This window comes from Microtus oregoni, unplaced genomic scaffold (genome assembly GCF_018167655.1).
Source record: "Microtus oregoni isolate MIOR12 unplaced genomic scaffold, Mior012 000004F_ref0000308, whole genome shotgun sequence".
Taxonomy (NCBI): Eukaryota; Metazoa; Chordata; class Mammalia; order Rodentia; family Cricetidae; genus Microtus; species Microtus oregoni.
Genome location: NW_024543063.1, coordinates 33,125,495 through 33,139,983, shown reverse-complemented (window position 1 = coordinate 33,139,983; position 14,489 = coordinate 33,125,495). Strand labels below are relative to the sequence as shown.

The window sequence follows — 14,489 nt, the reverse complement described above, 5'->3', positions numbered from 1 at the left end:
CCACAAAAACTATCTCAAAATTAATAATACTAATATTAATACTAATAATACTAATAATAAATAACAGGGTTTGCCGGGCGGTGGTGGCGCACGCCTTTAATCCCAGCACTTGGGAGGCAGAGGCAGGCAGATCTCTGTGAGTTCGAGACCAGCCTGGTCTACAAGAGCTAGTTCCAGGACAGGAACCAAAACCACAGAGAAACCCTGTCTCGAAAAAGCAAAAAATAAAAATAAAAAAAAAAAAATAACAGGGTTGGGCAGGGCTACTCAGTGGTGAGAGCCAACTCTTGCAAGTTGCCCTCTGACCTGGACACACATCACATACTCACAGTAATAAAATTTAAACTTCTACTTATCCATCTTATGTGCACAGGTGTTATGCCTGTCTGCATGCATGGGCACCATGTGCCTGCCTAGTGCCTATGGAGGCCAGAAGAGGGCATTATATATGCCCCAAGAATGGAGTTACAGATGGCTGTGAGCTGCCCTGTGGATGTTGGGAATCCAACCCGGGCCTCTACAAGCGCAGCCAGCATGCTTAACCTCTGAGCCATCTCCACCCGACCCCCATTTTTAGGGGTTTAAAACAAACAAACAAACAAACAAAGGCACGTACATTCTGGCACTCTACCCTGGAAGCTTCAGGGGGCACTGACTTGGGTTCTGGCTGTTTTTTAGTTAGCCATCAGGACCGTGTGTCTGATCTCGGCAAGCACGAGTCCAGCAGGCACTGGAGGTTGACAAGGGCTGCAGCTACTTCAGCATCCACAAAGTCTGGTACGGGAGACCCTCCACTGCAGACTTTGCAAAAGACCGCTTGGCGCAGCATTCCCACACTGTGAAGAACAAACTGTTTTCTCATTTGGGGGCAAAAGTGTCCTTTTATGGGAAACAGGCTCAGCCCTGGGTATGCTCCGCACATGAAAGCCACGCCGCTCTCATTTGTGGCCTCCTGACCACAAGACAAGATCTTTAATTAAAATCGGTTTGGTTGTATGTGTGTCTTTCAAAGAAAACCATGGAAATAGTGTTTGTGAGTCAAGACCTAGCAGATGCTACCCCAGTCACCCTCCTCATCTAGCCAGTCCTCCATGAGACGCTGGAGGGCTGGGAGGTGGCACCACTGTGGCCCTGTGGCGAACCCCTCTGAGCACTTCACCAAGGGCAAGAGGACAGGGCAGAGGAGGATGCCTAATGTATCCTAAGGGCACGCATAGCCCAGGGCTGGGGAATGCCTGGCTCTGAATGGCTAGAAGGCCAGGGCCAGCCCAGGCAGATTTGCTCATTATCTGCACATGGCCAGGGGGAATGTGGAATCACATGGCTTTGGGGAACTGTTTCCAGTCCAGGAATGAGCCTGTGGAGACCAGCGTGCCATCTAACATGTTAGCGAAATGAATGCTTAGCCATGTTTTTGGGAATCCTGTGGTTGGGCGTTCCATGTTTTTTCCTCTGCCAACAGCGCTCTGCGCTCTTGACCCCCCTCCACTTGCTGCAAAGAAGAGCCAGGGCTGCACACAACAGCGCCCTGCTCAAGCAAGATCTAGAAGCTTCAGGCTTTGCTCGCAGGCTTGCCTACCCTCTCAGGGCTTCCCTCCCACTCCCAGAGGTGGCTCCTCCTTGCCACAGACCTTTTTAAAGTCTGCAGCATGGACCTGGAGTCTGGCACCAGACCTGTGTGGCATTTTCCAGCTCTCACTCCCCCTCGGCTGTGCTGGACTAGCTATGCAAGCCCAGGTGACTGGGGAAGCTGCTTCCCAAAGGCAGTGAAGGAGCTCTGCGGCCTAGGGGTAAGGGCAGCGTCTGATCACGCGACAGGATACACAACACACTAATTTGGGAAGGGAGGTAACTGTACACAGACAGTCAATGACAGAATTTGCATTTTATCTTACGAACCAACGAAACTCTAAAATAATCAAAGTGAGTTTCCAGAAAGGTGGCTGAAGGAGATGCTAAGAATGAGACAGGCGAAGCCGGGCGGTGGTGGTGCACGCCTTTAATCCCAGCACTTGGGAGGCAGAGGCAGGCAGATCTCTGTGAGTTCAAGACTAGCCTGGTTTACAAGAGCTAGTTCCAGGACAGGCTCCAAAACCACTGAGAAACCCTGTCTCAAAAAACAAAAACAAAAAAAAAACAAAAAAAAAGAATGAGACAGGCGGGACGCGGGTGGGAGTGTGCACACCCCAAACACTACGCACAGGTATGTGACTCTACAGTGTATCTATCAACGTCTCTTTGCTAGGACAAAAATACCTGACACACGCAACTTAAGGAAGGGTTTGTTTCAGCTCACACTTTGAGGGTACACGGTCTATCCTGGTAGGAAGGGCATGGTGACAGGAGCGCAAGGCTGCTGGTCACATGACATCCCCAGTCAGAGAGCAGGAAGAGATGAGCGCTGGTGTTCAACTCACTTCCTCCTTTATTCAGCCCACGTTCCAAGACCATGAGATGGTGCTGCTGACATTCAGTGTGGACCTTCCCACTTCAGTGAACACAACCTAGAAACTTCTTGACAGGCAGACCCAGGGGCTTGTTTTCATGGTGATTGTGAATCCCATCATGCTGATCCTCAATTCAGATCATCCCAGTGATACAAACCTGTTACACTACTAGAGCGATTTAAATCCCATCCTCAGCTGATGGAATACATGAACAAGAGAAGCGAGTAAAATTAAAAGGCTGATCCAGTCCTACCCATCATCTTGATCTCAGGGAATCCATACAGTAATCATCCAGGAGTTGTAGGTGACTCATTTTTTTCTGATTGCATAAGAAGCATATACCAGACTTAGTGCCTGCTGGATGGGCGGTAGGACATTGTTACATGTCACAGGGAGCTCAATGTACAGCTGGTTTTCTGGCTGCAAGGGGGGCTGTCTAGAGCATTTCAGGATAGCTGGACGGTAAGGAACAAAGCCGAAGACCTGCTGCCGGTGGCGACAGAGTATGACAGCTGCGGGGTAAACCAACTGCTTTCTGAGGGATATGGGGTCAGCTTCAGAGGAAGAAATTCAAGTCTAGGACACCTGGTCAAAAGCTGGAGGTCAGGCCACAGGGCCTAGGGGAGAAACCTCTACTGCTGCTTGGTTAAATGGGCATGTTAATCAAATTGCCTCCTAAATATTTCTGTTTACACCCTGCTCACCCTACACCAGCACCGCTCTCAACCTTGGTCAGAGGAGCTTCCCTTTGCAATGTAGTGGTTAGTGCTACAATAAGTGACTATGGACACTGAACCCTAAATGGGATATCTCTATTCATCCTTTCCCTGCAGAACTCAGGGAGCATTGTGGAAGAGGAATCAGGAAGAATGTAAAAGCTGGAGGCTGGGGGAGGGCTATGACATGCTGTCTTCTGGACATGGCATCACCGCTGCCCTTACGAACTCACAGCAACCATGGTGACCTACAATCCAGTCAGCATTCTAGCGTGGATAAGAGAGGGGCTCATAAAATTCCATCCCTGGCTGAGAACCTACTGACAAGCGATGGCTGCTAGAAATGGAGGACCAATCTTCCTGAAAGGTGTGGCAGCTGGTAGGCTGCCCGTGCTCCTCGGATGGCCAATACCCACATGCATCTGGGCAGCACTAACTGGACTCTGTTATCGTAAAGAAGGGGAGGAGAAGAAGGAAGAGGAGGAGGAGGAAAAGGTGGGAGAGGAAGAAGAGGAAGTATTGAGAAAACCCGGGGGAGTGAGAGGGCTGTTGACGTGGATGTGAGCAACATACATTGTGTACATGTATAGAACTGTCGAAGGAAAAAAAATTCTTTAAAAAAGAAGGCAAAAATATTCACAGCTCACAGAAGCAAGCATAGGAGAGAAATGATCCCCCAAGACCAGTGGCAGCAGAGAAGAGTGAATACTAATTTACTGTGTGGGACTAACCGGATCCTTGGAGAGAGAGACATGGTTGACACCATGTCAGCTATGGACGACTTTCAAGCGGGTGGTGTGAGCATCTGTGTTAGGAAAGAGAAGAGAGAAGCAAGCCAGACGCGGGGTCAAAGGAAGGGAGAGCAAAGATGAGAAAACAGTAAAGGGCCAGCAAGATGGCGCAGCAGGGTAAAGGAGCTTGGTGCCAAGGCTGATGACCTGGGTTCAGTCCCTGGGACCTATGTGGTGAGAGAACTGACTCCACAAAGCTGACCTCTGACCCCCACATGCATGTGCTGGCATGTGAACAGACAAACAAATGTAATAAAGAGAACATTAAAAAAAGAAAAGAAAATCAAGGAAATAGGGGAAAAGAAGAAAAAGAAGGGAAGCCCAAAGCAGCACCTTTGAAGGAGCTAATACAGTTGACATAGATCTATACCTACCTCTAATCTACATCTATGTCTGTATGTATATCAAATGACCAAAAAAAGAAACAAAAAGACACAAGTCACAGATCGTGAGGACAAAGGATGACATATCACATCAGATCCTACGGGGTTTGGTTTTTTCTTTTTTATGACCTGCAAATCATGGGGGCAGGTTGGCATGAATAAATTCAATGAGAGATAAAATCCATAAACTCTTCACACACACACACACACACACACACACACACACACACACACACTTGTGTAAAACCACAAGAGACAGCGGTCTCCTCTGCTCAAGCTATACTCAGTGAGACAGTTCACTTCCTGTTGCCTACAGGTCAAGATGTTGGACTCTCAGCTCCTTCTCCAGCACCTTCTCCATGTCTTTCTTTATAAGAGTTGCCATGGTCATGCTGTCTCTTCAGAGCAATAGAAACCCTAAGTAAGGCAGCTTCTGCATGGCATCTGGGGTAGAACCACGAAGCAGCTTCACTCTGGGCCAGTCCACAGGCGGCCAGTGCTCCAGAGGGAATATTCCACCTCTGCACTACTGCTTGAGAAGTTTGGATATTTGGAGTAATTTCTGTTCATCTTGCAGAGGCCAAAGTGGGCCAGACTGCAGGAATTATGTGCTACATAATGTTGCCCCTGGCCAGAGCATTTTTCCCAGGTGGTGAAGCCCAGGATCTCAGTCACTGCACTTTGAAGACATCCCCTTCTCTCCCACCCTCCATATTTCCTTCCCAGAAGCCACCAGTCCTAGCAAGCATCTCACCAAGGCAGCAAGGAAGGCTGCCCTTCCCCTGGTCTGGGAGCCATTTTGTAGGGAAATGGAAGCAACATTTTAGTTCAAGGAAAGGGACGGAGTATTCGCCAAGAAGGCCCCAAATCATTTCTGTGCTGGGAGCCACCAGCACTCAGCTTAGTTACACAGTGGGCCACGACCTGCAGAATGCAATCACACTGCAGAGCTACCCCAGAGCATGCGCAGGGACACACAGCATCCAAACTTGGGAGTCTCCAAGCCTATCTCATCCCAGATGCCTACCCCCCCTCCCTCAGGAGCATGTGTCTGGCTCTTTCCATAGTGGAGAAGTATTCTGCTGGGCAACTTGTGTCACAGCTGACCAATCCAGAGTCCACAGGCCAGGGAGTCACCTTTCTTAGCCCTACCTTGTCCTATCCACAACTGAGCTGGGAACTCAGAGGCTAACAGCCTCGCTTGTACCTTTCAGGAATCCAGTCACACTGTCTACCCCTTCTGCCATGTCTGGTCCAACAAGGAAATAACTTTCTACCACAGAAATCTTTTGGTATTCTGTTATATCTATTGTATTTACAGCAAATACACAAACCCACAGCTCCCTGTCCCCAGCATACATATGTGCACACACACACATATACACATGTGCAAACACACCCACTCACATGCATATGTACATACATGACTGCACATGCAGACACACATGTACTCAATCATACACACATGTACACACAGACACATGCAACACATGCATGCATACACTTAGTTTATGCATACACTTAGGCTTATGCACACACATGCGCACACATGCAGCTCCCAGTGTGCATGGAAGACGGCATGTCCCAAGGAGCCCAGGCCGCTGGGGTCCCGCCCGCCCCATCAGCATCTCTGAAAGGCCCCTTTGTGACAGGAGGGCTTTGACCCTACACAATGCTCTCTTGTCCACTGGCCTCCAGAGAAGGAAGGGAGTAATTTTGTAGCGGTTTCCCCAGCGCTGAGTTCTGCTGGAGACTCACGTTTCCCAGACTGATCTGCAACGCAGACTCTGACCCCAAGGAGATTCAGCCTGGGCCTGGAGAAGGCCAGCAGGGTGGAACACAGGAACTCAGGCCATCCTACCTGGGATGTTGCAAAGCCCGGCAGGTCTCTGGCCAAACCCTAGCGGGCCACTAGATAAAAGTTACTCAGAAGGAAAGCCCAGTCAGCAAGCCAGGCAGTGTACCTTTCTTCCTGTGATCTGAAAGAAAAGCTTTGCGTGCTGGAGAGGGCTGATTAAACACAGTGCTCGTGGTGGAGGTGGATTTTCTTATCACCTCAGCATCAGTCACAGAACCGTCGTCCAGGTTACCACCTGCAGGTGCACCTGGGGACAAACTGCACTCTCACTGTGGGGCTGCGTACGGTTCATATCTCTAGAACTCCTACCTCTGCCCAGCATTCCCCCCAGAGGCCACTGGCCTGTGGTACCCAAAGCATGAGCCCCCCCCGCCCCCAAACCCAACTGAGAGATGATTTGTGTTGGATCCGGCAGGAAGAAAGTTTGGGGTATTATGCCGTCTTTGGGTGAGCCCGAAGCCAACCTACAGCTGATTGAAATAAACAAAACTGGCATTTAGAAAATTCTTTCCATGCTTCTCCAGAGTAAGGAGCATGGGTGACTTCTCAGAATGTTCCAGAAGGGGAGCTTGGGACCCAACTCTCCACTTTAAGGAGATCTGCCCTCTTGATTGTACTCGAAGGTTTGGGAACCTTCCTGGCTGTCAGCACAATGTGACATGGAGAAGTGGCATCCCAAGATGAAATAGAGAATCACCTGCCTGACTGTGACTTCTCCACCTAATGGCCCTGTAACTCTGAGCAATGTGTGTAACAACAGCCCCGAGTTAGTACTTACAGTGCTTGAAGGCTGTGGATGCATAATACGTCCTTGATGCTCAGCATGTTACTGTGGCTGTCTTCATTCTCTGCACACATGTGATGGCCCCATTATCATCCCACATGCGGGGTTCAGCTCTACCAGAAGGGCACAAAGGCCAGTGGTGAAGGCTGGGACTCTGTCACTATGCCAAGCTTGGTCCTGGAGAATGTCAAAATAAACTCTAATAAACAACACGTATAAGTACACTGGCTGAGGAGCCAGGGGCCCGGCCTGATAGCTGACACGGGCCTCCCCAGTGGCTTAAGACTGGGCCTACAGGGCAGATGGATAGCAACCATGGCAGATGCAGTGCTGACACCTGGTCAGAGTCACCCAGCAAGTACCAACTCTGGTAGAAGAGTTCATCGTGCTCCCTCCAGCGCCTCCCGAACCCCCACCTCAATCCCTCTCCACCACCTGCAGAGACAGGTACTAAGCCTTCGCCAGGACACAAGCAAGTCTGCATTTTGCTCTTGGACTTTGGTGCCTGGACAGGTGAGAAGTCTTTCTGCGTGAAGTGATGGGATCCAAGGCATCCGCCTGTTACGAACCACCACCCTGTACATGTAGACATTGGCTCCATGCTTCTGCAGATCCAGGAAGGTCTAGCCAGAAAGTATCAATCACCATCATCTTCCAGCACTGTTTCCCCAACACTGCCCCTCATGTGTTATCTGGTCTGCTTCTGGTCACTCTGCATCCTCTCCGCCTGTTGGTCTATCTTGCTGTGTTCCTCCATGTGTGTGATGTCTGGTACGCCAGACAGAAAGCTGCTGGGCATGGGCATGAATATTAGAGATGTACCCTGTGAATAGGTCTCAAGACTCCCAGAAGCCTGCGCTTGGATCGGTGTGTCCCTTATGCTTCCTGATTCTGCTTCTGCCCCTGAGCTCTGCCCTTAGGTGGACAGGAAGGTAGAGGTCCTGAAGTTGACCCTGCCCTTCCTGCAGGCTCATGTGCTGGAGGCTGGGTCCTCTGTGTGGCAGAGCTGGGTCCTTTAGGAGACGGCTCCTAGGGAAAGGTGACTGTGTCAGGAGGAACACAGCATGCAGAAGAGCCGTAGGAAAGCACACTGCCACCAAGTGAGGCTGCTCCTCTCAGTCTCCTGGCTGCTATCTAACCTTGCCACCTCCCCGCCTCCCACCCACTGCCACCATCATGCCATTAGTCACAGCACGGCACAGCCAGGGCTTTAACCTCACCACATCCCGTGCTGGTTAGTGTTCATCTGTCAACTGACGATAGACTGGCATCATCTGAGGAGAGGGAGCCTCAGCTGAGGACTTACCTCTCCCACACCGACTACAGACAACATTTTCTGGGTTGGTGATTGATGAGGAGGGCCCAGCTCACTATGGATGAGGCCCCCCGTGGCTGCAAGCCACGGAGAGCAAGTCAGTAAGCAACACTCCTCCAGGTCCGCTTCAGGTCCTGCCTCCAGGTTTCTGCCTTGAGTTCCTGCCCTGATTTCCCTCCATGACTGACTCTGACCAGGGATGCCTAGGCCAAATAATGCCTTTTTCTTCCCACACTGTTTCTGGTCATCGTGTTTATCAGAGAAACAGGAAGCAAACTAGAACACACGCACATACACACACACACACACACACACACACACACACAAACACACACTGCCATCAACCTCGCCTCCTGATAAAGCGCCAAGCCTCGGGTGTTTCATCCTCCCAACAGAAGCACTAAAGCATATTGCAGGAGGGAAATCTGTCCCCAGACCCACAAGGAGACTCATGGGGGGCAAACTTTGCATGAACTCTCCTGGGCTAGCAATATCAGCCAGGGCAGAAACAACATGGTGGCTACGGCACACTACCGTAGGGCTCGTTTCTCGGAAAAGCTCCAGACCCACGCCTCAAAGGAACGAAACCCCAAACCCCACAGACCCACCCCGTGAAGTTCTGCCTCATGCTGTCTCCACAGTGCCTGGAAGCTCATCACTGAAGTGGGTTGACTCCTTTCTGTTGGTTTGAAGAAAAATAACTTCTCTTGTTTGTTATAGCCACATTTGTTATTTAAAGGGATAAAATAATTAAAACAAGTGGCCCCACGCCGTGCCGGGTTTTATCTTTACCATCACATTTGACGTAATAATTGGACAATAACCGGGGTCTATGAACTTTATCTGTCACCCATGACTTACAATACTCATCTTTTATTTAACAATACATGGAAATTGGGTTCTTCGCTGTAGCCAGCTTCCTGGGACCAGCTTCTCCCTTTCTCTCTAAGGGTCTCAGACAGCCCAGCCTATTTTCTCTCTGCCCTGGAGGCCAGGAGATGGAAGGTGAGGGCACACACACCTAGTCCTTTTGGCGACTCTGGAACTGTTCTGACTCACTCCAGCGTCCCGTGTCCCCAGTCATCCCAGGCATTCCTCACTGAGATGACCTCACCCATGTCACCATGAGCCCTTTCTAGAAAAAGGAGGGGTGGGGGGCTCAGAAGTTAAATGTGCTTGATATCAAGCCTGAGTTTGATCCCTGGAACCCACATGGCACAAAGAGAGAACCAGCTGGGCATAGTAGCACACACCTCTAACCCCAGCACTCAGCAGGCAGGCAGATCTCTGTGGGCTTAAGGCCAGCCTGGTCTACATAGCGAGTTCTAGGATAGCTAGAGCTACACACTGAGACCCTGAATAGAGAGAGGGAGATAGAGATAGAGAGAGAGAGAGAAAGAGAGACCAACTCCTGCAAGCTGTTCTCTGACCTCTACATATAAATAATTTGATTAATAAGCTTTTTGTGTCACCTTTTTACTAAACTGGCTAAAAAGCCAGGACCATAACCCTATCTGTGCTGGTGACTCCAGCTGTGTGGATCCTGAAGGATGTGTCATAGATCTCCAGCCCGGCATACTCAGGGTCTGTCCTCCAGGCTCTTTGGGGACCACACAAGAAGATGCAGTCACATACCTGCCTCAATGTCTCTTTTTCAGTCATCTCAAACATCAAGTTCAAATGTTCACTTTATTTTAAAGAACACCGCATGAGATCTTTATTTTCTTGCTTTCTTGGTTTTAAGTCAGAGTCTCATCCTGTAGCCCAGGCTGGCCTCAAACTTACAATGATCCTCCTGCCTCGGCCTCCTTTCCTTCTTCCCCATAAACAGGCACCCCCCCCCTCCTGTTTTCATGCCTCGTACATTCTAGAATGCAGAGAGCATGAGAAACTGCCCAGGATCCCAGGCAGCAGACTCTTGGCACCATATCTCTGAGGTGGCTCCTCTGCCCTGGCTCCATGTTGGGGCATCTCTACACCTCACCCACTCCTGTTGGCGGCACTATGCCCTCCTCTGCTGGTATCTCACACACACAAGGTCCCTCTGCTTCCATTCCCTTAGCTGGGGACACCTGTGACCCTGGGTACCTGGCCAGGTGTGCCAACCTATGCTGGTGGCAGGACATTCACAGGAAAGCAGCTCACTGAGGCGACATTGCATGGAACAAAGGGATGCCCAGCTCAATCAGTCCAGAGAATCCTGACTTACAGAGGCGGTCTGTGCAACCCAACTCCATCCGCACAGAAATGTGCACAGATGGTCACCCAAGGCTCTGCTGCCCAATGGGGTACCACACGACAATGAAAATGAAGGAACTGTACCTCTGTGTAGGGGCCTGGGGGATTCTTCCTCCCGGTACAGGGTGTCTGGCGTCAGCACACTGTCAGCTTTGACTTACACATGACAGCAGGCCTTTCTCTGGGTCTTCAAGTCTGGAGAGGTCACCAGTGGGTGGCAGGACTTAAAAGGGTCTTTGGCCCTTAGAATTCGTTGACCTTGAGAAAATTGTCCAGCTCGGCTATGAACGCTTCTGTAGTATTTCAGTTTTAATACAACAACTAATGCTTTCTCTCAAGTCTGTGTTGGTACTGGCTAGACAAGGTAATAGCTGGCCTAAGAAGTGGGACAGCCAAAGCCACCCCTCCAGCGGACACAGGCTTCTGGGAGTGTGTTGGGGGGGGGGGGTCCTCTCTAGTCCCAGAAGAGGGGCCTGTATCTGCTGTGACTGGAGGCCCCTTTGCAGATATAGCCTTGGTCTAGAATCTAAATAGAATTTAGATTTCCCAGAATCCTTTGCGATGTGCGCAAGCTGGAGAGGGTTAAATTCAGTGGTTGCCCCTTAGTGTTTTCTACACAGAATTCCGACCTCCAGGCTCCAGCTGGGTGGTGTACTGGTGTGCTTTGTAATTCAATCGTCCCGTGGTCACGTCCTGGTTCTCTTCAGAACTCTTTCTGGAGCCAGCTATGGGGTTCAGGCCTCTGGTCCTTCAGGTGACCCTGTATCAAATCCCATCTGGGCAAATGACCTGGGGTGCATCAGTCACAGAACCTCTCAGGACCCAGGTGTCAGGAAAGATAAAGAGGGAGCGGTGTGTGCATGAATTGGAGGCATTAAATGATCCAAGTACCTGGTTTGACACCCCAGGCTCTGGTCCCAGCTTGCAAATATCCAGACACTTCCATGTGAGGTGCAATTGGTACACAATTCTATTCAGAGTATTGCAAGTGGTGTATCCCTTGGGATGGTCACATGAGCCAGTTGTCCCTGTTCCTCAACCCAAGTATCCACAAGGAAACCCTCAACCCCCAACAATGGCCTGAGGTGGTAGGGCTTCTAGGAGGAGCCCTGCAGTGGCCTTAGAGTCTTCATGAAAAAGACAGGAAGCATCTTTGTCCCCTTCATGCCACGTGGGAAGGTGACAGAGCAACAGGACCCTGGAAGGGGGCCCTACCATGTAGTACCCGGGCCTGAACCTCCCACCCTTCCAGAACTACAGGGAATACGTCTGTTTTCAAGTCACCACCACTGATAATGGCACTGTGCTAAGGCAGTGCTGACTGATGCAGAAACAGTAAGTAGGGTTAACACCGTCCTCTTCTGAGAGGCAGGATTTCAATAATAATAATAATAATAATAATAATAATAATAATAATAATAATAATAATAGAAAACTGGGCATCTGCATCAGCTGGTCAGCTGCAGGATCAGACAGAGCTCCAGGCCTTTCTGGTCTCTCCTTCTGGCCCCCTTACCCCTCATAACACACACACACATGCAAGCGGACAAGTATGTGTTCACTTTTGTTCTGATGCATGTGGAGGGAAGAGGTTGACACTGGTGTCTTCCTCCATCCCTCGTCACCTTCTTCTGGAGACAGGGTCTCTCACTGAACCTGGGGGGAGTTCAGCTAGGCTGACTGGCCAGCAACTCAGACCCTCTGGTCTCCACCTTCCTCCTCAGTGCCAGGGCTGGAGGCAGATACCACATCTGGCTTTTTATGTGGGTGCTGGGGACCAGCCCGCAGGTCTTTAGGCTGGCACGTAACTCTGGAGCCATCTGTCTCCCCCAGCCCTTCTGGAAACTTTATGTGCCTGGGATTTCTTCACATGAAGGGTAGCTTTTTATTTTGTTTGTTTTGTTTTTTTCAAGGCAGGATTTCTCTGTGTAGCTTTGGAGCCCTTCCTGGAGCTCACTCTATAGATCAGGCTGGCCTCCAACTCACAGAGATCCACCTACCTCTGCCTCCTGATTGCTGGAATTAAAGGTGTACACCACCAACACCCAGCAGCTTTTTTGGTCAATAAACTCTGTAGTTCCCTGTTTTCTTCTGTGATGATTTGAATGAGAATGGCCCCTGCAGCCTCACAAATCTGAGTGTCTGGTCTCCAGCTAGGGGGACTATTAAGAATTATAAGGTGTGGTCTTGTTGGAGAAGGTGTGTCATTGTGGGGAGGGCTTGCTGCTATGCCTTTGACTGGGTATCAGGGCTGAAACCACAAGCTCAATTAAATGCTTTCTTTTGTAAATTGCCTTGGTGTGTTGTCACAACAATAGAAAAGAAACTGAAGTCACATGTGGTGACTCAGGCCTTTAATTCCTGCATTCTGAAGGTGGAGGCAAGCAGATCTCTGAGTTCAAGGCCAGCCTTGTCTAAGGGGCGAGTTCCAGGTTGGCCTGGGATTCTCAGAGAAACCCTATCTCTGAAAACAAAAGAAAAGAAACTAAGACACCTCCCAGTTCACCCTGTGGGACCAGCTCAAGAAGACAACAATTTCAGGCTGTGCACAATGGTGCACACTTTTAATCCCAGGGCTCAGGAGACAGAGGCAGACAGATCTGTGTGAGGCCAGCCTGTAGCAAGTCCAGATGAGCTGGAACACTATATAATGAGACTGTTTCAAAAAGAAAGAAAGGAAGGAAGGAAAGGGAAAAGTCAAATGTATTCCTTTCTAATCACAGAAAAATAAAATGTAACAATGTGGATACGATATTCAACCTCCATGCACTGAGCCCAGCATCAGACATTCCAACTCAGGCCTGTCTTGTTCCTTTTTGCCTTGCCCACATTCCCAACCCTCCGATTAGGTTGGGATTCACCCTGAGTCTGTGGATGGGACTGGCTTCCCCCCCATGTGGGTCACATTCTGACATATCCTGTTTGGAAGTGTCCTTATGAGGGACAGAGGCCCTACTTTCTCAGGGGAAAAAAAAAGCATGGGTAGGAACACACGCATTCACATGTGTATATACATGCATGTGCACATGTGCATGCACACAGGCATGCAGAAAAGTCATGCCTGAGCATGCCACACACACTCATGCTGTGCACACACAGGCATTCACACATGCACACAGGTGTGCAGAATTGGCGCACATGCACACTGTGACTCTAGGTGCTTGGAAGCCCTCAGTCACCATGAGCATAGATTAAGGACTCACCTTGGCACCCACACATCCTGAGCCCAACTCTTTCAGCTGTGGAAAGTGAACTCTGAGACTCAAGCTCAACCCCTGAAGGTCACGTGATAAAAAATACCAGACACACTAAGGACTTAGCCTCCAGTTCAGCCTCTGGTCTGGATTCTGGTTCCATCACTCCCCAGTGTGTGACCCTGGAGGAGGATTCTACCTCCCCCATGTTCTCATCTGGTGCTCCCCTCACCAACTAGCCTCTAGTCAGCCTCTATGATGTTCAGGGATGACCCCTAGACATGCAGTTGCAGCAGCCAGATGCTCTCCTCCTCAGCCCCCTGTGTATCAGTTGTGATGATCCTGGAAAGCCAGGAAAATGGGCCAAATCCAATTCCAGTAGGGTACAGCCTGTGGGGGAAGCCTAATCCTGAGTCTTCTGAGTGTCCCTGGACCAGTCTCCCAGAAAAGTCCCACTACCAATCCCACTCTCAGAGGGAAGGACACACGGAAAACAAAAGCTCCTTTGGAACAGAAAACCCAGGCTCCTTTCTGAGGTCCTGGTACCTTTTCCATGGCACTGCCGTCCTGATGGAGGTAAAACAGTTCTGTAAACAGTCCAGGAAACAAAGTTGCCATCTCAGACCAAGAGAGCCCTTCCCAGCCACCAAACAGCCCAATATGTGGAGACACCAGCTTTTGGTACAAGGAGCAGGTGGCCCAAGTCCAGTGACCGTACTCAGAGCCTAGCACTAAGCTATGGAACTTGTCGGCGGAGCCGCCA

At 50.1% G+C, this 14,489-nt stretch overlaps 1 long non-coding RNA gene across 1 annotated transcript in view; it reads right to left on the bottom strand.

Annotated features, from left to right (window-relative positions):
* Positions 1-14,489, bottom strand: part of LOC121447481 — a 31,297-nt gene that overhangs the window by 2,920 nt on the left and 13,888 nt on the right. The window contains exon 2 of the long non-coding RNA XR_005974182.1: positions 6,974-7,156. This is a non-coding gene — a long non-coding RNA (uncharacterized LOC121447481). The remainder of the gene's footprint in view (positions 1-6,973; positions 7,157-14,489) is intronic.